Source organism: Siphateles boraxobius, unplaced genomic scaffold, assembly GCF_051911475.1.
Source record: "Siphateles boraxobius isolate OS27281-9 unplaced genomic scaffold, OSU_SipBor_1 25, whole genome shotgun sequence".
Lineage (NCBI taxonomy): Eukaryota > Metazoa > Chordata > Actinopteri > Cypriniformes > Leuciscidae > Siphateles > Siphateles boraxobius.
Genome location: NW_027508866.1, coordinates 24,633,924 through 24,660,599, shown reverse-complemented (window position 1 = coordinate 24,660,599; position 26,676 = coordinate 24,633,924).

The window sequence follows — 26,676 nt, the reverse complement described above, 5'->3', positions numbered from 1 at the left end:
TTTCACAGTGTTTATCAGCTTTTTTCAACACCTTGAACATAGCTCATCCAGTAAGAATTTTGAGTTTGATTTTGACATTTTGTTATCTTGCTCTGCTTTTTCATCATGTTTTCATTGAGCATCAGCGTCAGTTCTGGCTGAGGCCAAGTAGTCAAGACTCTGCTAACGGTATTTGGCCAACAACACGGTCTCATCAGCTGATCTGCATCAGCGCATCAGCTGTTCAACTCCCCTCGCTGCTAATGGCTACGCTCAAATCAGGGCGCCCTATTTTAAGCAGATTCACTTTGCTCCTAACTGCTTGCTGCTCGCTTCTCTGCACCCCGCCACCTCCCCAACTCCTCCTTGTCGTGTATAACGTGGCATTTGCTATTCTGTCATCGTTGCTGCTCTGTTCATATGGGGGAATAGTTCAGCTCTCCCAGTCCAAAACTGTGTGAGCGTTCCCTAATGCTGCTGCTGTCCTCTGAATCTCTGCTATTTCATGGTGCTCATGAAAGTTCAGAGGACTTCCTGAACAGAGCCATACCACCAAAACATTTTTTTTAAATTCAGAATTTATCAACTTGAATTGCAATTTATTCAATAATAATAATATTTATAAATATATTATTTAATTGCCATGTGTGTTCTTGACTTAATGGACCTGACAGAAATATAATATAATGAGATGAATGACTGTATAATAGCCATGACAAAAATGATTAGGATATTGCAGTGTCCTGAAACACATCAAGCAACACATAAAAGCGTTATCAATACAAAGTAATTAGCTTTTCCCACAAAAAAAACCTAATCTGAATAGCAAAATCAGATTGATACTGTAGGTTTATGGTTTATGTTACCATAGCTTGCACATGAATAACAGAGAGAGAGAGAGAGAGAGAGAGAGAGAGAGATAGAGAGTGAGAGCTATCTGTAAGCATCCTCATTCATCTCAATAGCAGCTGTCGCACACAGACCTGGGTAAGCAACCTGCAAGCTGCCATCTGTTCTTCATGGGCACTTCGTTTTTAAGAACCAATCATCTGAGCCATAAATACCAACACAACACCATTCGTAAGTTTTTTCAGCAAGGTTTTACTGAACCATAACTGTCAGTAGAGATATAAACTGATTTCTCCAGCAAGGTGAAATTTCTTAAGTTTGATATAATCTTTTTTTTTTTTTTAAATATATATATGATGAATGTCCTCTTCCATCTTGAAGTAAATACGCTCAAAAAATTAATTCATTATTCTTACTTGATTTAATTGAATAATTTCCTGCCGACCCAGAGACTGTTCACGCCGGTTCAGCCGCGCCTGTGTCTTCGGACAAGATGGCCGCTGCACCTGAGTCAGTTCTGGAAAAGACATCAATTATCATAGTCTCCACGGCAATTTTGAGTGTGTGGGCAGTACCCACATTGGCTCCAGCCTGCGAACCTTCGCCCCAAAATGGCTGCCACCGTTCCCGAGTCTCGTCCCGATATGGCCACCGCCGTTCCAGAGTCTCGTCCCGAGATGGTCGCCGCCGTTCCCGAGTCTCGTCCCGAGATGTCCGCCGTCATTCCCGAGTCTCATCCCGAGATGGCCGCCGCCGTCCCAGAGTCTCGTCCCAAGATGGCCGCCGCCATGCCGGCGTCTCGTCCAAAGAAAATTTTGCAATGCCCATTGCTATGCCGGCTCCACCCTGGCTTCCTGCACTGTCGGCGACGCCCACGTTTGACGGCCCAGGCCCGCCATTTCCATGTCCTGGTCCCGTTCCCCTGCACGGGCCTGGCCCTCCATCCCACCCCCAAGACCGCCTCTGCTCCACCACCCTCCTGAACTATTGTTTTTTGAGCCGCCCATAGAGGGGGGTCTATGCCACGTTTTGGGTTTTATTTCTTCTTCTTGTCATTGTCATGTTTCTGTGTCTTGTCATGAGATTCCTTGTTTGTCATGTGATCCTGCCATGTGTGTTGTCATTGGTTAATCGTCTGATCATTGTTCACAGGTGTTGCTTGTCTTGTAATTAGTCTGTATATTTAAGCCCTCATGTTTGCCCTGTGTCTTGGTCGAGTATTGAATGTTTCCATTTGATGTTCTTGTTTTGAGTTTCCAGTTTCATGCCTCGTCATGCCTTTGTTTTATGTTTGATTTTGTTTTGGATTTAAAGTTGCATTTGGGTTTACTTCAACTTGTCTCCAGAGGATAAAATTATTACGAGCGTGCCCTTGCTCTAGATCTCATATTAATTTCACAGAAGAAAATAATAATAATACAAGTACACATACAGTACACACAATTGCACCACGAATACAATTTGTATTTAGGGACCCATCTTGGCTGAATATGAGTTCATTGCTGTATATTGAGAAAAAAATATATAAATTTACAATTTTTGTGAATGCAACAGTTATTGCTATGACAAAATCATTTAAGCATGGACAGTCAACCCTTACATTGTGCTAAATGTAATTACACCACCAATCCATCAAGGAAAGCCCTTGTTGCTCTTTATAAGGCAGAGAAACTTGACTCATCAGCAGTGGCTAATATGTCATATATCATGACTGGTCTTTCACAGGGATTGTCTGCCTCATTGTAATTACAGTGTGCACAGAAGCACAAAGCACCCAAGGAAAGGTCGAAGAAAATGACACAAGAGACACATGACCAAATGAGAGCCGACAGGGAAGATTGTTTATGTGAAAGGGCTGTATCCAGGAAATAGGAAGAAGAGAGTGTAAAGTTACCTTGAGAGTTTTGTGGAAACACAAGGACAGTGGTGACTCTGACTCTGTAATGAAAAGACTATATGATGCATCTAGACTAGGAGTCTCCAAACCTGTGTGCCAAAGTGTCTCTGAATTTTGGACCCCACTGAATGTTTATATTCTCCTGTTATCCTAGTATATATTCTAGTGTTTATTTTGATTTATTGTTAAATAAAGTATACAGCCAATCATTCTTTGCTGCAGCAATAGCAATAACGCTGACATATAACAATGTTTTCGTCTGATAATATGCTTTTAATTTAAACCTCTAGAGTGTGCTGTCAATTACCACAGACAATAGGCCTACATTTGGACTCATCTCTCTTATTGTAAAAAACTAAAAACAAACAAACAAAAAACGCCATGCAGTTATAGTCAGAGTACAGTGAAAATATTCTCTGTGGTAACTGACAGCCCACTACACTCAAAAGTTTGTGGATGGTAATGTTTTTGAAAAAAAGTGTTGTAAGCTGCATTCATTTGATCAAAAATACAGTAATACACAGTAATATAGTGAAAGATTATTACAATTTACAAGAACTGTTTTCTATTATAGTATATTTTAAACTGTAATTTATTCCTGTGATCAAAGCTGAATTTTCAGCATCACTACTCCAGGCTTCAGTGTCACATGATCCTTCAGAAATCATTATAAATTGCTGATTTGTTGATCAAGAAACAGTTGTGCTGCTTCATATTTTTGTGAAAACCACATTGTTTCAGGATTCATTGATGAAAGTTCAAATAACAGCATTTATTTGAAATATAATCATTTTGTAACAATGAAAAAGTCTTTACTGCCACTAAATTTAAGACATCCTTGGATTATTGATTTCTTAAATTATAAAATAAAACTAAATAAAATCTTACTGGCCATGTTTTTTAATAGTGTAGTACCACAAATGCTATCCATAGAGCTTATATTCAAAATATTTTTTAATACAAATGTAGGTGTACTATTGTTGAAATCTACAGTATACATTTGTATTCAAATACATTTTTTCCATTAACATAGTTTTGTAAGAGAGTTGCACTTCTCTCCCTTCAGCATCCACTTGTATATGCAACTATTATTACATGAGCAAATCATACAATTGCCATTTACAGTTTCTCACTTTAACGCCTCACCAGGTTTGATTATGATTAAAGGAGACAACTCGAACACCATTTAATTCCAGCAGCTCGTATTGCCAAATGGCCAGTGCACAAAAGCATTCTGAACTCAGGTAATTGCTACATATTTTTGCTCTCGTAAAATGACCAGCAGCCTCATAAAAAAACCAATACCATGAATTATACATTCAAATTATGCATTGTTCTCTTGCTTAATGGCTCTGGAACATTGAAGTTGTGACGTTTAACATATCTCTCTATATAAGTGTGTTACAAAATGTGCTATTTTCATATTTTTAGACATTTAAAGCATATGTTTATCATTAAGCTCTAGTCCTGTCTATAAAATGTTCCTCTTCTTATACAGGCACACACTAAACATAGATTAGTACTATCTTATAAATTGGAAAAGGTGTCTCCAAACAGGAAATTATCTCTATTGATCTGGACAGATACACCAATGGCTCCTTAACTAACTCACGATGCTGGCTGGCGCAGACTGCAGGGCACAGCCTGGCATGAAGTTTGTCAGTTTTCAGGGCTCCACAGTGGCTAGAAGTGCTTTTCTTCCGCTGAATGACCAGGCTTGTTTGCATTGATAGATTCAGGTTAAGCCCCCGGAGCGAACGCTACAGTGTAAGGCCCTATTTTAAGAGCAGCTCGCCTCTGATTTCTGTTAAACTGTGACCAGAGCACCACAGATGCCAATTGCACATTGTTAGCTAAAGAGTTCAAGTGTGCACATAAAATGTGTGAAATACAGGGTGATTCATATGTGATTACTGTGTAGAGAAATAGTTAATAAAGCGTTTTATTTCCATGACATACTAATACGTCAGCACATAAACTAAGTTGTTTGCTTGTTTTAAGTAAATTGTGTTTACAGTATATACATTTTTTTATTATATTTTTTTATGGTTACTATAGCTATTGGTTTGGGGTTCCCTCATTATTGATTGTGTTCACCTGTGTCATTTTTAAATGGAAGGAAAAACATGCTGTTTTCATGCATATATCTTTAAATGCAAAAGAGCTGCTGCTCCCTGCTTTCCAGAAGAGGGCGAAGCCTATACCGTTCGTGCCTCGGAAACTCTACCAAAAAAACGAAAACATCTGTTTGGCAGAGGTGGGAGTAAGTCACACATGTCCAAGTCACAAGTAAGTCTCAGGTCCCTACCATCAAGTCTCAAGCAAGTCTAAGTCACAGTACACACAACCAAGTCAAGTCGAAATCAAGTTACAATACCAAAGTTTTTAGAGTTTATATTAGCCTCAACCTTATTTATTTTTCTCTCAGAAATGATTACCTTTCTTATACATTTAAATTATAATAATAATAATAATAATAATATTCATATATTTTATTATAGCATGCATTTATGATTATCAAAATTTGGAATTATTATTATTATAAAAACAACTATACGAAAAATGTTGAAGATAAAACATTTGAAGGTAAATTCACAAGTGTGATGCATTCATTATATTGGTTTTATAGCAAATGTCATGTTTTTTTTAATGGAATATCACAGGCAGACATTAAAGGGGCATTCGGCAACTATTTCAACTTAATAAAACCGTTTAGAAATCATTTGGATGGTTTAATAACCTGTTCTGGTGAGAATGGTGACTTTCCCCGCTCCCCCCAGCGTTCCCAGGCGGAAAACCAACCTTGAAACATGGGGACTAACGTCCCTGTAAGATGGAAATACGAAGTCTCGTGAGAAGCGAGAACGAGCGAGAAACACAAACTGCTTTACGGCAATTCGACATAAACACACACGCCATCCTCAATGTGTATGATGTATTACCCACCTCGGTAGACAGCTCCACACAATAAAGTTGGTTGGCTCCGTTTTTTACGACATTGTTGTGAAATATACGCCTCACAGCTGTAGGGGGAGCTCGTTGAGAAAACATGTGACAACAAAAGTGAAAATCAGCGAAGAAATAGCTAGTGTTGCCGAATGCCCCTTTAACTTTCCCATTTAGAGCCAATATTTGACCCCTTAAATTGACATCCAGGGGCATTTTTTTCTAACCATGCATTTACACTGCAATTACAACACCATAAATAATGTTATGAGATTAATGATATATAATCATTTTAATATAGAAAAAATTTGATGCTAAAAAATAATAAATTATAATTTTCAATTATGAAATTAAAGATAATAGGTGGCGCCAAATCACTGTCTTAATGTACAAGTCATAAAAGCATTCATTCAACTGATTCGTTCAAAACGGCAGATTCAAAAACGATTTTGTTTGTAACTATTGTCATTGGAGAAATAGAGCAAAAACAGAGAATATTTACAATATTACGTCTAAAATGTCAATTCACAATATTCACTCTTTGTTTACTAAACTATTGTATGAAATCATTATCACATTTGCAATCATGCAATATTCTGGGAATATTTTTTATTATCATATGTTATAAATGTAAAAATAACTCATACTAGGGACATTTTTTTCCAACACATCTTGAATTTTGAGACTTCAAGAGAAACATAAAACATGACAAACATCATTAACAGTTTTCTATGTTGTTTTTCGTCATTAGAAAGAGTGACATATTTGGCTTTAAAGCATGATTTGAAAGAAACTGAATTTATGCACGTTATACAAAACATATGCCATCATTAATTATCATTTGAATCTATTGACAGCCTTAAGCTAAATTTTAAAACATAATTTTGTATAAAGAGGCATGCTGTTTTGACCACTATTCTCTCTAGATTTGACGTTAGTCAAATTAACTATAACAAACAACAGGCCATAGCTTACTTTTAGACGTGGTGAATGAAGTTCAAGGTTGTGATGGTCGTGTCCGATATCCCTTGCCAGTTATTATGCGTACAGTAAATCTTCTTGTATGAATATGGTCAATTTCTAATGTTCATTTCCAAAAAGAAACGATGCTGGGAGATATTTTTGTATTTAGCGCGTTCACGGAGATGTATGATTTCTAGTTGTTTTGGTTCGTTCCAACGGTCAGACATGTATTTATTATAGAGTCCAGAGAAATTTTACAAAATTTACAAAATTTCACAATCTTGTGAAATGTTATCCCTTGCTGTATGGTTTTTAGATTTCTTTCGTGTGAACATCCATACGCCGCACAAAAGTCCGGAATCATCCATGAATTCAGCGTTACCTAGCTACTTCCTATGAGAAGACTCCTGTTCCAAGATGGCGGCGGTTTTGACGCATGCTTAGAACCCCAAGGCGACATCTAGTGTTGATATCTATGAATTGATGTTGCAAATGCGATAATTTATATAAACATTTTATAAAGTCATTCTCGAGTCATACAAGTCAAGTCAATCCTCGAGTCATTGGATCTCAAGTCAAAGTCAAGTCATTTTTTTAATTTAGTCAAGCAAGTCTCAAGTCCTTAAATTTGCCTCTCGAGTCAAACTCGAGTCAAGTCATGTGACTCGAGTCCCCATCTCTGCTGTTTGGTTTTGATTATCATCTCTATCACGGTCACACTCACGCTAATGTGACATTGCAGTTTGTTCATCATCATAAACGTTTTTTATCTGCATGTGTTTTAAAGCCATATTAGTCTAAACTTCTGATGTTTTCTGAGCACATAGTCTCCCTGAGAAGGGGAACAGAAATATTAAAATATAGACAGACACTTGTTGCGTTTCCCTCAATCTCTGTATAATGAGTGCACAAAATTACCATAAAATACAGAACAACTGGTATAAAACAATATTGCATTCTCAAGTGACCCATATTGTATTTACTGTCAAAACACAAAGATATGAGTATCAATTGGCATAAAACACTTTATCCATCCTGTCACACATAATAAACAAGATAGCTTGCATCTGTATGTGTGGCAAAATAAAATATAAAATAAAGAAAATGAATAAAATATAAAATAAAGAAAATGTTCTTCATGCAAAGAAGCTAGCTAAAATCAGTGAATAAAACACTGACACAATGATGAACAAGTAACAATAATTTTCACAATAACATATCGTTTTACTGAACAATTAAGTAACATAATTTCTTCATGTATCTTTGTAAAGAAACCTCAGTGCTTAACTGGCTACTCTCTGCTGTCTCAGATGACGACATCACTTCCTGTCCACTGCCGTAACTTCTGTTGGTTGCAACTCGCAACCTCACCACTAGATGCCACTAAAATGTACACACTGAACCTTTAAACTAAGTTCTCTTTCACGTCTTATTGCACTGTCAAATACTTACAAGGATATGTAAAAAACACACAAAGGTCACATAAACACAGGCAGTTATGTTTGTGAATGTAAACAGCAAGTAAAGAAATCACATGTGTATATTAGATCTGTGTATTAAAGTGAAGGCAGCGTAACATGCAGTATCTACTGATATATATGTTGTTAACACAGGGCTGCCAACTCTCACGCATTCAGCAATTGACACTTTTCACACACTCACACGCCACACATCCATTTTCTCACGCAGGGAAAAATCGCGAAGAAGAGGACACTGACACCGACAGACAATACAGAGCAGCTTACTTTTCATATGAAACAAATATGAACCTCTCAAATTCTGTAAATTTTATTACAAAATTCAAACAATAAATAACGTTTTGGCGCTTGTAAATGTGACGTGACAGATCGGCACGTGAACTGATCATCTCTTACTCTTACTACTACTAGTTAATAGTAAATAAACACGAATGAACATTAGGTATGTTGAAACAGTACAACTTACCGAAATGTATATGCCTCATACATAGTATCGATCAATCAGTGTTTTTCACTCGTGGAAATGGTCAATAAAACAGCTGGAGAACAATATGTCACATAACATTACATTTACCCCAGGAAAGCCATTTAATGACCAAAAAATTACCTGAAAGTGCACCGCAAATAGAGTTATTGTATTTCAAAAGTAAGAGTCGACTCTGGGTCAATTAAATTAATCATTTTTCAAACGAGTCATAAGCCTTTTCGTTGTGACGTCAAGACGAAACATTAGCATATTGGCCGCCCACTTATAGCGCACACAAACACCAGGGAAAACTTGAACCTTAAATACTGTAGGTGATTCCTGTGGATACTGGATTGCATCATGCCGAGAAAACGCTGTGCTCTACAATGTGAAGGTAAAGCCAGTTTTTTGTATACATTGCATACATGCACTGTTATTGATACAGCTTCCATGTGTTCACCGCAATATATTAGTAAAATGCTCTGTAAATAAATAAGTATAAGTAAAATAATCTTGTTTTTTGATGGACATGCACTTGTTAATGCTGATGGGGAGGAATTACAGTTGCAATATCTCATAATGTGCCTCAAACTGAATAGTGTATCACTGAGAAACGTCCTGCTCGAGTTGTCCTTGCGATGGAGGTTCGGGTTGAATAACTAGTTCTTCCAATGTTTCATCATCGGACTCACGCTCGTATTGATATGGTACAATTGACGTCATTTTTCGCTACTGTGTTTAGTTTACGGTGTAGGAAGCCTCAGGGCAGCTGATGTTGTTATGGCAAAAGGCGTTTTTGTTTTCGACGCAGTAAACCAATCACAACAGACTGATCTGTCTGGCCAATCAGAGCAGAGTATCTCGCGGAAAGGAGGGATTTAGAGAGTTTCATTCATCTGACGACACATTTGAGAATCATTGAAATTGTGGTGATGTGCAAATGTATATTATGTGAAAATGAAACAGTTGTTTTTACCTTTGATGCATGTAAACCTGTTGTAGGAGACTCCAAAACAATATTAGAAAACTTTAAAATAGCATAATAGGGGCACTTTAATAAATTTTTAGCTAACTGTGACTTTGTATTAGCCTGGATGCTAGCCGAACTTAGCCCCACCCACAACTTTAGAATCTGAGTATGACAAATTCAGGCTAACTTTATATATGTAAATTTCTGAAATACTTAACTTAAACAGCTCCCTCTGATAACAAATCACTCTACATTGTAATGTGGACTCATGCACTTTAAAGCTGCTTTGAAATGATGTGTATTGTGAAAAGCGCTATACAAATAAACGTGAATTGAATTGAATTGAATTAAATATCATGTGCACTATATTAACATATTTTATTTTTTACTTATATCATTAAAATATTATTACGTTGTTATTATAATAAAAATGCATTATATTTATATTTGAGTTGTTATTTTTAAATCTATTAACATTTATCTGCTATACGTTATATTTATCTAAATGAATCGATATTGAATCAAGATCGGAATCAAATCATAAGAATTTAATTGAATTGAAATCGTGAAATTTGTACATTTGAAATCAAGCAATAATAAAAACAGTGGCAGGTCAGTCATTGTACCATGTTGAAACCTGTTGTCACTAAAATGGAAAATTCTGTTTAGTTACCAAATCTTTTGACAATCACAATACACTTATTGTGATGCAACATTTTCTTTTTACATCCCTCCCAGTTGCTTTAATAAGAATACATTTCTTACTTGAAGTGCCTGCCAGGACCTTGGTGTGCCTGATCCGGAGGCAGCCATCTTCCTTGCTATGTCACTCCATAGCTCTTTTTTGTTGCTGTTGCACAATTATTCCGAAAGCTGGAAAACAGTGTCACCTTGTGCAAGCTCACCTCGTCCAGCAAAACTTCAAGTTCCTCTGACAAGAAGCTTGGTGCCCTTATTTTTACGTTGCTTCCCCACCATATTCTGTATCTATCTCTCTCTCTCTGTTCATGGTAGAAAGGTTGCTTTTTATTGTAAACTTTAACCAATGGCAATCAATACCGCATTAAACAGAAGTAACTGCAGCTGCTTGCCAATCAATTCTGATTGTAAAGTAACTTACAATTAATATAAAAGTGTATTACATAATTTTTAGAAGTCGTTAACCCCACGTCAACAAGCGGCACAAGTGGCACAAAAGGATAAGGAGGGTGGATGATTAGTGAGGGATACCCGGTTCGTCTACCCGTCCAAACATATCGCGTGAACATATTACTGACAATTTGATAATTTCATTAATAGTCTATATTTTACTGATAACTTTAACTATGTTAAAATAAATGTTACTTGAATAATTTGAGGAATGTTTCATTTGCATAGAACGTGTTGTCTTTCTCAACCCCGTAATGCACCTTCGCGTCAAGTGGAAAATAGATCCCTGAGCAATCGATGCCAGCTAATTCAGCACCTTCACTTGGGACAGCCTTTGTAACATTGAACGTAAGAGGCAGCGTGCTAAGAAGCTTCCTAAGGGACACTTCGGGGAACACACTTAGGGTGTACTCACACTAGCCAGTTTGAACCGTGCCCGAGTGCGTTTGACCACCAAAGCGCGGTTTGTTTGACTAGTGTGAGTGCTCCGAACCGTGCCCGGGCGCGGCTCGATTGGCCGGCCCTGGCCCGCTTGGAAGAGGTGGGCCAGAGCACGGTTCAGTTGGACTCGGGCGCGGTTCGCATGCAGTGTGAGCGCTAACCGTGCTGGAGCACGGAACAGGACGCGTGATGTACGGGAACTGTAGTCCGTAATCAAAGCTGCAAAGTCCTTGCTGCACTTCAGCTGGTACCTTGCAAACCTCCTCATACGAGCAGCACGATTACGTGAAAATTTTCGCGCCACTAAGGCGACACATCTGTTTAACAAGAGGCTGTGAGAGGGCTGTGGACCAAACGACACAAAATTATCCACAAAGAAAACAGACCGATGGACTCCATTGTGTTCAGAGAGCGCCGCTCGTCTTGTTTATTCCGAAACCGTCGCACCATAATGACGTAAGCGTGCTCCGGCACGAATCCTGAAACCCTATGTGAGTGCAGGCCAGAGGGGGAGTGGGGAGGGGGGACAATCGTACTCGGGCCCGGTTCATGGCAACCGTGCTTAGTGTGAGTACACCCTTAGGAACCTAAACAATTGGGTAAGATAATCTTTCGAGTCTTCTTAGCGCCCTAAGAGTGAGCGTTATTGGGGAACCAGGCCCAAAAGTTTAGTTTACTGCATTTAATATATTTAAACTATAGTACATTTTCATTTAATAGTTAATGACATGTAATTAAGAGAAAACAATACATTCAGTTTGCACTTAAGCTTTTTCTTAAGGTGTATTATGTTAACCATGAGTATGTAAAAATGTACTTCTATTTCACAAGGGCAGTTCAATATCCAATACCATAGCTACATATAATTACAACAGCTGTGCTAATGCTCATATTGAATGCATTCATTAACTGTCTTGTTCTATTGCATGTTTTGAACACTGCGTCTTCTCTTAAATTGTGAGCTCTAGATTTCTCTTTATTCAGATGTTATGGGCCTTTGTGAGTGTAGTTCATTCGTGCTGATGAGTCACAGAGCTGTTTATTCAGAGCTCTGTCAAAAACATGTTTTTTCTCCTTTGAATTTGCCCGTAATGAAGATTAATAGCGCAGCTCTCTTGCATTTCAATGGTGATTTTAATCAGATAAATTGGAGCGGGCTTCAGGCAGGAGGATGAGCGCTTGCTGCAGTCATTGTTCATGGCTAGAAAGGTTCACCAGGTTCTGGGAAAGTGTCCTGAGGGCCAGCGCTCTCCTGGCTCACTCTGATCTATGTGTGGCTGTCTCTATCCTTTTCCACCCTTTCTTCAAACATCTCTCTCTCTCTAGCTCTCACTGTTCCTCTCAGTGTTCATAGTGTTGTCTTTGACCAACGTTTTCCACTTCTGATGACATTTCTAGCGAGAAATTACTATTGTAGCAATTAAATGTTGACTGAGGCTCCCCTGACTATTTTTGTGTTTACAGAGACCAGGGCTGTCACACATACACTGTTTTCACTCAGAATACATATTTCTGTGACATCTGTCAGGTGGTAGGTACATTTTATACATGCTTTTCCACAAACATGCTAACGTTATAGCAATTATTGCAAAACAGTGTGATTAATTGTTCATCTTTACTGTTAATTCCTATTCTATTGCCCAAAAAAACTTATAATGTAAGTGCATTAATGTAAACACCACCACCGCTTCCACCATTGAGATCGACGAGACAGCTGAGGCGTGCCGCTCTATCCTGGCATCGGACAGTGAGGACTGGGCGAGCTCTGTGGACCTCCCTCCCTCTGCCTGCGAGCCTTCAGGGAAAAGGGCTGGCATCGAGTCAGAGCTGATGCATCTGCTCTCACAGGCCGTCGACAACCTCGGTAATCGGTAACCAGCTGGACGGATGCTTCCTGCAAAAGGACCGCGCCCCGTCACAGTCTAGGCCCACACCTTTTCTTCCTGAGCTTCACGTAGAAGTCACGAAGTCCTGGAACGCCCCCTTCTCGGCCAGATTGCGTACCTCTGTCTCTGCAGCATTCTACGTGGTGGACGGTACTAAAGACAGAGGATAACTTTCACTTCCTCCGGTGGAAGCAGCTGTAGCAGCCCATCTATGCGCGCTCTCTGCTGGACGGCGCGCCCAGACGGTGCTACCCTCTAAAGCCTGCCGTGCAACTTCTGCCCAGCAGCTTACACCGCCGCTGGGCAGGCCGTATCAGCACTGCACACTATGGCTATTCTGCAGATCTTCCAGGCCGACCTTCTCCGCAAAATGGACGAGGAAGGACTGGAAGCTATCAGCATGCCGGATTTAAGGAGTGCTACAGACCTGGCTCTTCGCGCCACGAATTCCGCTGCACAAGACATTGGGCGAAACATGGCTTCTCTCACCGTGGCTAAGAGACATCTTTGGCTGACGTTGTCGGAGATGACGGACTCTGAGCGCTCTGTGTTCCTCGACGCGCCCATCTCCCCAGCTGGCCTCTTCGGATCTGCCGTCAAGGATTTCGCGGACAGATTTGTCGAGGTTCAGAAGACTTCACAGGCAATGAGGCACTTCTTGCCGAAGCGCTCTAGTTCCGCAGCAGTTCGCTCTAAACAGCCGTCTGCCCGGAGCAACCCGCTTGCCTGCACACAAACGCCGTTTTTTACGGTGACCCAGATAAATCTAAAAAAGAATGTATTTTCTGGTATTCCGGCCACGGCCAACGGTGTTATGAGTGTTATAAAAATACCCACTGCTCAGTGCTCATTCCAACACACAAACACAGCCCGCTACAGTACAGGGCTCGCACAAATGAAATCTACTCATATCGATTGTGCATTAAACGTAGTGAATGTGCCCACGACACAGTGCCCACAAACACCACACGATACATGTCCCACGGTTTCTGTAAAAACGTAACCAACACACATTCAGTCAGCTCAGGCCGACGGTGTTCTCAGTGCAGTGAGTGTGCCCGCTGTCCCGCTCCCACATTCCCTCACAGACATGTTAAACCCCACGGGGTTCGCCCCGCTCGCTCTCTCCCCACAAACGGTCATAGAGAAGTCGAGCGCGGCCAGGCTGCCCGCTGTGATCAGCGCGCCCCCCGCCTTGAACACTGCAAACACAGTTTTTATGTTTCAGCACACCGGAGCTCTTCGGTCGCCACTACGTTGCGCCCAGATCTCATTCTACCTCTAGCTATTCATGAAAATGCGTGGGCAAAGCTTCCCGGGGTGTCAGAATGGGTACTGAACACTATAAAAAGAGGCTATTCGCTGCAGTTCGTTCGACGTCTCCGCCATTACACGGCGCGTGTGGAAACTACGGTAAAAAACGAGGTAGCTCACCTAATTCGAGCCACAATAGCGAAACTACTGTGCAAAGGGGCCATAGAACCTTTATCTCAGTCTCAGAGCGAAGGGGGTGCATACAGCAGATATTTTCTGGTACTGAAAAAAGACGGGGGTCTCAGACTCATTCTATGGCCTCAGCATCTTCGGTATTATGACCTCAGCATCTTCGGTACTCCAGCTGGGTCTGCTTCACATGCGCCCACTGCAGTCATGGCTGGAAGCGCGAGTTCCACCTCAGGCATGGGCCTCCGGTCTGTTTCGCCTCAAGGTCGATCTAAAATGTGTCTCAACTCTGGAACCTTGGAAGGCGATCGACTGGTATCAGTCAGGCATGAGTCTGGGGACTTCCTCAAGTGTGAAGGTGGTGTCCACGGACACCTCCACCTCGGGATGGTCGAGGGCAGACCATTCTTTGGCCAGTGGTCAGAACGGGAAAAGCTTCTACACATAAACTGTATGGAAATGATGGCAGTCGACAACGCGCTGAGGCGTTTTTGTCCCCGAATAAAGGTCACCACGTCCTGGTCCGATCGGACAACATGTCAGTTGTGGCCTATATAAATCACCAGGGTGGCGTTAGGTCCCAAAACCTTTACAGGCTGACGGAACGCTTCCTGGTCTGGGCTCAGCACAACCTGCTTTTGTTGAAAGCAGCACATGTGCCTGGTCACCTGAATCTGGGACCAGACAGACTGTCCAGAAACAATTTTCCAGCAGGAGAATGGTCGCTGCACCCGCTGACGATCAGACTGCTATGGGAGACATTCGGCAGAGCGCAGGTGGACCTGTTCGCGTCCCAGGAAAAGGATCGCGTCTGGCCAGTCACTGGGGAGAAACGATCTGGTCGTACGATTCCTCAAAGGAGCTAGGAGGCTGAACCCTCCCAGACCTCCTTCAGTCCCCGTGTGGGACCTTTCTACGGTTTTGGAAGCCATGAAAGGTGCCCCATTCGAGCCAATCCATTTGTCAGACATGAAACATTTGTCTTTCAAAACAGTGTTTCTTGTGGCTCTCGCTTCGGTGAAGCGCATTGGGGATTTACAAGCGCTCTCGGTGAGCGCGACATGTATGGAATTCGGGCCTAATGACTCGAAAGTCATACTCAAACCAAGGCATGGGTACGTGAACAAATCCCTCAACACACCCTTCAGGACCCAGGTGATTTCACTGTCTGCCCTTCCGGTTCTTGATGAGGAGGAGAATACGGGTCTCCTATGCCCTGTCAGGGCGCTGAGAACCTATGTGTCCTGCTCGTCTGCTTTCTGACAGACTGAGCAGCTCTTTGTTTTGTTTGGCGGGCGTTCTAAGGGACTAGCCGCGTCAAAACAGAGCCTATTCAGATGGATAGTCGAGGCCATAGCGCTGGCTTACACTTCTAAGGGCCTGTAGTGTACTTTGGGTGTCAGAGCGCACTCCACGATAGGCATGGCCTTAAAATGCGGGATTACCTTGCAGGATATCTGTACGAAGGCAGGCTGGGCCTCGCCGTCTACATTTATAACGTTTTATAACCTAGAGGTTCCCGTTTTACAGGCTATGCTTCTGTCGGTCTAGTACTCAGCTCTGTCTGCCCCGTTGCTCCGGCTCAGAAGGCTGAATTTTGCTTGTGCATCGTTCACTGATCGATAGAACAGCTCCATGGGTGTTGAAAGACCCGTACTGCTACCCAGTTCAGGCTGAACGCTGTTCACCCTGACTGCGTGGTACCCTGTTAACATGATCAGCTCCTGTAGGATGCTATTTATGGGGAATGATGCTTACAGCCTCTCTTCTCCGACTCTCTGTGAGTCTATAGTGATTATGCACTATATGAGCCCCGGGTTACTGTCCTTGGGACTTTGGTGTCGGATCCCAGTATGCACGGCGTTTTACACTGTGTTCCCCATAGCGTAAGATATTACACAGTACGAGAGAAACTCTCGTAAGAGAACATACTCGGTTACTAACGTAACCTCGGTTCTCTCTAGAGAGGAAACGAGTACTGCGTATCTTGCCGTGCTTACAACATGCTCTGGTTTACTTCGGCGATGAAAACCAGTTTGTATCAGCCTGTCGAGCTATATTTATAGGTCAAGGCCACGCCTATTTTGGCGGGACGTGACGTAGTGGCGCAAAGCGTCCATATTGGATATGGCGTCACGCAGGGCCTCTCTCGATAGGCTGCTGCTGTTGCCGCAGGTCAGCCAATAGGCACGCAAGCCGCCTTGCCTATGTCTGCATGCTGCTGCAATGCGTTTTATTATAATTTTTTATAATTTTTAATTAATATTCAAAATTAAGGATAATTTTTGGCTTCAATATATCGTGGAAAAGAGGTTTTCCCCATAGTGTAAGATATTATGCAAAACTCTTTCCCTCTCTAGAGAGAACCGAGGTTACGTTAGTAACCGAGTACGTTACCCACATTTTTTTCTTCGTTTTTACTTCAAACTGAAGGTTGAGTTTAAATTGTATTTTGTGGCCATTGACAGCAGTTGCTGACAGAGACCTTTTAACTTGTTTAACTTGAACCAATCCATGAAAACCATGGGTTGCCTATCTATTTTACAAAAACGTACCTGTGGCAACATTTTTTAATTGCGATTTTAGCTTAAGCTTTGGGTGGTTTATGTTTAGTTCAGTTACCTTGGTTTTCATCAGTTTCTATGGTCTTTTATTGTTTGATTGATCAGCACGCCTGTTATTCATCGCAATGATTGATTTGGTATGTGTATTTAAGTTATGTGTTTTCTAATTGTTTGTCTTTGTTAGATATAGTTGCATTATTCTGTTCTAGTTTTCATAGTTCCTGTATTCCGAGTATCTTGTTATTTTGAGTTTATGCTTTGACAGAATTGTTGCACCTGGATCCTGACTTTACTATCATTACCTGAAACCAGCACTAACATTTACTGCTGTATCGTGAAATTTCATGGGTGAAATCCATGCAATAGGATCTAATAGGAATCCACGCAATCTGGAATTACCTGTGAAGGTAGATTTCTCCACACAGATTCCACATTGTGTTCCAGTTGGTCATGCAAATTCACCACATTGACCAACAGAAGCTGCTTGGTTTGAAAGGGATTTCTTTATGAGCTGTGCTTCATGCATTGCTAAAATATTGACAATTGACGTTTTGCCTGCCACATTTTGGTTGAAATTGCACCTTAAGGCTTTGAGTTAACATGCAACCAAAAATTGACCTCTTTAACCTGTAATAAAAAATTGACCTCTTTAATCAGCTAAACCTGAAATAAGGACTGTAAAAAGATGGACTAATGAAGCAGAGCAGAATCTACAGGCCTGCTTTGATTGCACTGATTGGACTTTTTTTGAAGCTGCTACCAACGATCTGGATGAGCTCACAGATACTGTAACATCATATATAAGTTTCTGTGAGGATACATGCATTCCTACCAGGACATTCTTATCATTCACTAATTATAAACCATGGTTTACTGGGAAACTCAAACACCTTCGTCATGCCAAAGAGGATGTTTACAGAAGTGGGGATAAAATCTTGTATAACCAGGCCAGAAACAGATTGACAAAGGAGATCAGAGTTTCTAAAAGAAGCTACTCTGATAAGAGAAAAACCAGCTTTCATCCAACGACCCATCATCAGTCTGGAATGGCCTGAGGAACATCACCAACTACAAGTCACCATCCCCTCGATCTGTGGACAATCAACAACTGGCTGACGATTTAAATTCATTTTACTGCCGGTTTGAAAAGCCCTCATTCACACCACACACCCGGTCTGATCTGCACTTCACACATTCACCATCACCTCCTGCACTCCCACTCCCCCCCTCTCCTGCCATTCAACCTGAGCTTAAGGTCTGTGTGGAGGACGTGAGCCGAGTCTTCAAAAAACAGAAGACTAGGAAAGCCTCAGGCCCAGACGGCATCTCATCTGCTTGTTTAAAAGCCTGCGCTGACCAACTGGCCCCGGTCTTCATGCAGATCGTCAATAGATCATTGGAGCGGTGTGAAGTTCCCTGCTGCTTCAACCGCTCCACTATCATTCCTGTACCCAAAAAACCCAAAATCACTGGACTTAATGACTACAGACCTGTCGCTCACACGTCTGTGGTCATGTCGTTTGAAAGACTGGTGCTGGCCCACCTGAAGGACATCACCGGACCCCTGCTGGATCCCTTTCAGTTTGCTTACAGAGCAAACAGGTCTGTGGATGATGCAGTCAACATGGGACTGCATTATATCCTGCAACATCTCGACAGACCAGGGACTTAAGCAAGGATCCTCTTTGTGGACATCAGTTCGGCCTTCAATACCATAATGCCTGGTCTCCTCACAGCCAAACTGACCCAGCTCTCCATGCCATCCTCGATCTGTCAGTGGATCACCAGCTTCCTGACGGACCGGCAGCAGCGAGTGAGACTGGGGAAACACACATCCAAGACACTCACAATCAGCACTGGCGCCCCCCAAGGGTGCGTTCTCTCCCCACTGCTCTTCTCCCTGTACACTAATGACTGCACTTCTAAAGACCCCACTGTCAAGCTCCTGAAATTTGCAGACGACACCACTGTCATCGGTCTGATCCAAAACGGTGACGAGTCTGCTTACAAACTGGAGGTTGAACAGCTGGCTGTCTGGTGCAGTTATAACAACCTTGAGCTGAACACGCTCAAAACAGTGGAGATGATCGTGGACTTCAGGAGGAACAGCCCAGCACTCCCCCCACTCACCATCATGAACAGCACTGTGGAAGCAGTGGAGTCATTCAGGTTCCTTTGCACTATCATCTCTCAGGACCTGAAGTGGGACAATCACATTGACTCCACTGTGAAAAAGGCCCAGCAGAGACTGTACTTCCTTCGCCAGCTGAGGAAGTTCAACTTGCCACAGGAGCTGCTGATTCACTTCCATCACTGTCTGGTTTGGTTCAGCTACCAAATCAGACATCAAGAGACTACAACGGACAGTCCGGACTGCGGAGAGGATTATTAGTGCCCCCCTGGCGCTCCTCCAGGACCTGTACTCTTCCAGAGTGAGGAAGAAAGCAGGTAAAATCATCACAGACTCTACTCACCCTGGACTCCTCCTGTTTGAACTGTTACCGTCAAGACGGCGACTCAGATCACTGGCCACTAGAACATCTCGGCACAGGAACAGTTTCTTCCCACAGGCCATCTCCCTTCTGAACAGTTAACATATCTCCCAAGGCAAATGCCTGTAAGTGCAATACTCCCACTGTTTAGTGCAATATCTTAAAAATTCAGGTGATATTTATATTTATTCATACTATACAAAATACTGTAAATATGTTCATTATCTGTAAATGTTTATTCGGACAAAACCCAACTGTGACCATATATTTTTTTATAGTATTTTCATATTTTTTATAATTCTATTTGTAGAATTTGTATTACTATTTGCATTACTATTACTTGTTGTATCTGTATTTGTATATGTGCACTGGAAGCCTCAGTACCAAGGAAAATTCCTTGTGTGTGCAAGCACACTTGGCAATAAAGCTCTTTCTGATTCTGATTCTGATTAACACATTTCTATCTGTCGTCTTTTGTGTGATTTTCATTGCTCTTGCTTTGCCTCTAAAAAAAAAAGTTCCCTTTTTGGCTGATACCCTCTTTTTTTCAGTATTTCCCCTCAAAGCTGTCATAGAAAAAACATTTATCATGATCCAATCAATTCCTAATGGGTAAAGTGAAGCCAACATGCATAACATTAGTGAAGTAAAGAGAAGTAGGTTACGAATGCCATTTCATGTTGACTTTAAAGCTTTGCACAATCTCTGGGTCACTGAATTATTTTGATAGCATATGTGGCATGTTTAATTACTTCACAAAATGCTGTGGGCAAAAAAATTGAGCTGTGAACAACCGCAGAATACAGAGAACACATAGGATATGCCACTTTTGTTGCTTTGATGTTTTTAAACGGTGAGATTATTCTCTTACATCATCAAACAGAGAGAGTCATTAAATATTCATTGAATTCCTAGTTTGTATATGTCATCAGTGGGTCCCGAAAGCTCGTTCCTAAGGGAAATATCAACAGCTGTTATGTTTTGAGTCTGTTTGTCACATTTTGAGTTTGTTTCTGATCTGTTTTTCTGTTCTGTGAATGTCTGTGTTTCTTAGGGTACATTCACACGCCAACGATACGGTTAAAACAGAGAAGTTTTTCCTTTGAGTTTTCCGCGTACAGACGACACCATTGTCAAAAGATCCCCATTCACACGGATACGCGAAAACGTCTACATAAAAACGCTGTAATCTGCTGCCAGGCCTTTAGATGACAATGAAACACTATAGACTGAACACTTAATACGCATGTGCATGACATCATCGTCTTCAGAGATTCACGTTTTTGCTGCTCAGGCCTACACGGAGACCGTTTTCAAAAACTTGGACTTTGAAACCAGTTTTTTAAAAGTTTGTGTTTTCAGGCATCCAAAATGCTGTTGTCGTGTAAATGAACGTCCAAAATGCAGAAAAAGCTGACATTTTTAGTTAAAAAGGGTGTCGTGTAAACAAACCCTAAGTTCGCTTTCTAGTTTGCTAATTAGTTTTGTCCTTTGCCTGTTTGTTTCCATTGTAACTGATTTGATTTGAGTTTTTAGTTCAGATGTGTCTTGTTAATTAGTCTCATTAGTTCCTCTGTTTGCTGTGTATTTAAACCCTCGACCCTGTGTATCTTTCAGTTCATTGTCAGTTCTATGTCATTACTACATTGGTTGTTCAGTTCCAGAGATTCTTCAGTGTTTTGTGGAGTTTTGAGTTTGTTTAATTATTGCTGCCTCTAGATCCTGCCAACTTTCCTTTGTGCTCCAACCAGTGATCGTGACAACAGCGAGTAAATAATGTAGATTTGCAATAGCTGTTCTGAGTGATATAAAGAGCGATTATCTTTATAATATTTTTCTGGTCATTTTCTGCAGACTGCACACAAACATCCATGTATATAATCATGTTTTTAAATGAACACTGAAAATAATACTTGCGTGAGAAAAATCGAGGATCAATTAAGATGTATTATAATATTTTTTACTTATTATTGCATTTTAAATTAAAGAATCTAAAGGGAATCACTATTGGGAATAATTGGAATTAGTCAAATAACTCATAATGTAAAAGAATCTAAATGGTCATAAATATAGATTTTTATATGGTATATATAGTTTTGACATGTCTTGTCTCCAGGACAGAAAGCATGATCATAACCACCCACAGTTTCTCCTAGACATGTCTGCAGCAGGAAATGATTCAGGTATATCAAGATGAACACCACCTAACATCAACTATTTCTATCCCTTATTAACATTCCCAAAACATTTAAGGACCTGCAGCTTTAGGTCAAGGGGTAAAAGTTTGGTTGGTTAACCAAAACTGAACATTCTGAAGGCAAAACAAAAGAAAAAAGAAAGAAAGAAGAAGCTAGGGCTGGTTTGAAAATATTATTTGCTCGATTTTAATCAATTATCATTTTCAGGCACCGATATCGATCCCAGTGATTGATTTTTTTAAATCAATACTGTTTTCAGTTGATGTGTGAATAAAACTTAACTAAACAGTAGCGTGCCTCCAATCCAATAAATCACAATAAGTTGTGTTACTTTTGATATGAAACAAAGCCTTAGCTTTTGAATAATGTCAATTATAATACGAAATTCAAACAATAAAGATCGCTGTAGTGCGAAGCGCATATAAATGGATTATCTCTTCCACTTTACTACTAGCATGAAATAGACATGAATGAACGTCAGAAGTTATGTCGAAAGATATAGTACAACTTACTGAAATTTATCATGCAATCTTTCAGTGTTTTAACTGCAGAAATGTGTAAATAAAACTGCTTGTCAATCAATCAATCAATCAATCAATCAATCAATCAATCAATCAATCAATCAATCAATCAATCATTTATTTCAAAAGCACATTTAAAAACAACATGAGTTGACCAAAGTGCTTTACAGACTCAACATTTCAACAAAATTACACAAACACCAAAGAACACAACCAAACACTCAACACCACAAATGCCTAAGAACAGTTAAAAGCAGCGGAGAATAGATAAGTCTTCAAAATAGATTTAAAACACTCAATGGAATCACAGGATTTGATATATAAATGGAGACTATTCCACAGCTTTGGTGCCGCCACTGCAAAGGATCGATCTCCCTTGGTTTTAAACCGAGATTTTGAATCCATCAAAAGCAAACTTTGAGAAGACCTTAATGGTCTAGCGGCACATTGCTGCTGTAAAAGACCCGAAATGTACACGGGGGCAAGCCCCATGAAGGCCTTTAAAAAATATTAAGAGGACCTTATATTGCACCCTAAACTCCACTGGGAGCTAGTGCAAAGAGGCCAGCACAGGAGTAATACTGGAACATTTCCTAGTGCCGGTCAGCAGTCTGGCTACTGCATTCTGCACAGCTGCAAACGTGAAAGCTTCTTAGACAACCCCAAATATAAGGAATATTGTGAACAGTGTTACATTACATTTACCTGAAAAATGTAAATCTTAGATCTCTGTTTACCTCGGTTCTCTGTGTTTGTGCATTTATCTGGTGTTTTGATTTATCTTAAAGGTGACCAATTATGCTCCTTTTCACAAGATGTAATATAAGTCTCAGGTGTCCCCAGAATGTCTCTGTGAAGTTTCAGCTCAAAATACCCTACACATCATTGTCATCATGTAATAATAGACGAGAAGCAAATGCAAGTAAACAGTAGATTTAATAAGGATGATGATGATGATGATGCAGTACAGGCAGATGTAGAACGGGTGACACAGGGACTTCGGTGGTCAGGATCCGGTGGTGAAGAGACGATGGTGCGGTGACGGTGAAACAGCAGACGAAATCCAAAGACGAAGACGGAGAACAGGAACTGGAACACAAGGCAGGAACTGGACACTGGAACACCAACACGAACGACATCAAACAACGATCTGACAAGGATGATAGAACAGCGGTAAGTATAAATAGAGTGGTGAGATTGACTGCAGCTGGTGAAGTGAATGAGGATCAGCTGAAGTGGATCAGGTGATGTCATACATTCACGCCCACTACCCACGTGCATTCAAACCACAACATAAACACGAGACGAGAAGGAACAGAGAATGTGTCTACCGTGACAGTACCCCTCCTCCTAAGAACGCCTCCTGGCGTTCCCAGACTCCTTACCCTGTCGATTGTAATCATCGATGAGGGAGTGATCCAGTATGTCTCTAGCAGGCACCCAACTTCTCTCCTCCGGACCGTAACCCTCCCAGTCCACCAAGTACTGGAATCCGCGTCCTCTCCGCCTGGAGTTCAGTATACGATTAACCGAATACGTGGTCTCCCCATCTACGAGTCGCGGTGGGGGAGGAACCGGGACAGGCGGATTAATATGAGAATGAAACACGGGTTTAATTTTAGATACATGGAAGGCGGGATGGATCCTCCTGTACGCGGGAGGCAATTTGAGGCGGACTGCCACCGGGCTAATGATCTTGGTGACAGCAAACGGGCCAATAAATTTGGGAGCAAGTTTGTTAGATACGGAGCGAAGAGGAATGTTCTTGGTTGAAAGCCACACCTTTTGACCAACGACGTATACGGGAGGCTTCGACCTGTGGCGATCGGCCTTAGCCTTAGTGCGCGCCCCCACCTGGAGTAGAGTCTCACGGGCTCTAGTCCAGGTACGGTGACACCTCTGAACAAAGGCGTGAGCGGAGGGGACCGCGACCTCGGATTCCAGACTGGGAAAAATTGGTGGCTGGTAACCTACACTACACTCAAACGGAGATAGGCCCGTAGCCGACACTGGCAACGTGTTGTGGGCGTACTCCACCATGGAGAGTTGTTGACTCCAAGAGGAAGGATTCTTGGAAACCAAACATCGCAACACTCTCTCCAAATCCTGGTTGGCTCTCTCGGTTTGACCATTGCTCTGGGGATGAAACCCTGAGGACAAACTAACCGTCGCCCCCAGTAATCTGCAAAACTCTCGCCAAAATTTGGACACGAACTGGGGTCCCCTGTCGGACACCACGTCAATCGGAAGGCCATGTAAACGAAAAACGTGATCTACGACTGTAACCGCTGTCTCCTTAGCTGAGGGTAATTTGGGTAAGGGGACAAAATGGGCTGCCTTCGAGAATCGGTCCACTACAGTCAAAACGACTGTGTTCCCCTGAGAGGGCGGGAGGGCGGTAATAAAATCTAGTGCGATGTGGGACCAGGGTCTCGAAGGAACCGACAGCGGTTGGAGTAACCCATCTGGAGGTCGATTGGAAGTCTTACCAGTGGCACAAACCGAGCAAGCCAAAACAAAATCGTGAATATCGCGAGCCATAAGTGGCCACCAGAACCGTTGCTTGACCAAAAAGCTAGTACGATTAACTCCTGGATGGCAAGCCACGTTGGAGTTATGACCCCACTGAATAACGTCGGACCGTAATCCCTCCGGCACAAACAATCGGTTCGGTGGGCAACCGGGCGGAGGCGTTACCCCTTCTAAGGCCTTCTTGACCTTCGATTCGACCTCCCATGTGAGTGTGGAAACGAATAGAGTTTCGGGCAAAATACACTCGGGAGTAGACGGGCGTTCGGAAAAATCAAATATACGGGATAGTGAATCGGGTTTGACGTTCTTGGAACCCGGGCGGTATGAAAGAGTAAAATCGAAGCGACCGAAAAATAATGCCCATCGAGCCTGCCTGGAGTTCAATCTTTTGGCGGTTCTGATGTACTCTAGGTTCTTGTGATCAGTCCAGACAATAAAAGGTACCCCCGACCCTTCTAACCAGTGGCGCCATTCCTCCAACGCTAACTTAACTGCCAACAACTCTCTGTTACCAATGTCGTAATTGCGTTCGGCTGGAGATAAACGATGAGACAAAAACGCGCAGGGATGCATCCTGTCGTCTGTGGAAGAGCGTTGGGACAACACTGCGCCTACTCCCACCTCTGATGCGTCGACCTCCACCACGAACTGACGTGAAGAATCAGGGGCGACAAGGATGGGGGCTGAAACAAAGCGGCCCTTTAGTTTGGAGAACACAGCTTCGGCTGTGTCTGACCACCTGAACGTAGTTCTGGGGGAGGTCAAGGCAGTCAGAGGTGCGACTAGTTGGCTAAAATTGCGAATAAAACGCCGGTAGAAATTGGCGAATCCCAGAAACCTCTGCAGGGCCTTGCGGGAATCTGGGCTTGGCCAATCTACCACAGCCTTGATCTTCTCAGGGTCCATCCGCACTCCCTCAGACGAGACGATGTACCCTAAAAACGGGACCGACTGTGCATGGAAATCGCATTTCTCCGCCTTGACAAAAAGCCCATTCTCTAGCAACCTCTGAAGCACTCGTCTGACGTGTTGCACGTGTTCCTGGAGAGAAGAAGAAAAAATCAATATGTCATCCAGGTAGACATATATGAACTGATCGATCATATCTCGCAACACGTCGTTGACCAGTGCCTGGAAAACTGCTGGGGAGTTGGACAGCCCGAAAGGCATGACCAAATATTCAAAGTGCCCCCTGGGGGTGTTAAACGCAGTTTTCCATTCATCCCCCTCCCTGATGCGAACCAAATGATAAGCGTTACGTAAATCCAGTTTTGTGAAGATGGACGCTCCCTGCAACCTCTCGAAGGCTGAAGACATCAACGGCAAAGGATAAGTATTCTTTACCGTGATGTTATTCAGCCCTCGGTAATCAATACAAGGTCGCAGAGAACCGTCCTTCTTCCCCACAAAAAAGAACCCCGCCCCCGCTGGAGAAGAGGAAGGGCGAATGAACTTGGTTGCTAGAGAATCAGAAATATATTTCTCCATAGCCTCCCTTTCTGGAATAGAAAGTGAATATAACTTGCCTTTAGGCGGAGACTTACCTGGCAGTAAATCTATAGCACAGTCATAGGGACGATGCGGAGGGAGAGAAGCAGCACGAGACTTACTGAACACCTCCTTCAGGTCCAGGTACTCCGCGGGCACGTTAGACAGATCCCCTGCTTCCTCCTGAAACACAGAAACAGGCACAGACGAACAGGCAGACACGAGACAAGACTTATGACATTCCTTGCTCCACTCCAGTACTGATCTATGGTGCCAGTCCACTCGGGGGTTGTGACGGATGAGCCAGGGGTGTCCGAGGACGACGGGTGCAAGGGGTGAGTCCATGATGAAGAATGAAATAGTCTCAGAATGGTTGCCGGAAGTGGTGAGGGTGATGTCTTCAGTGCAAAGGGA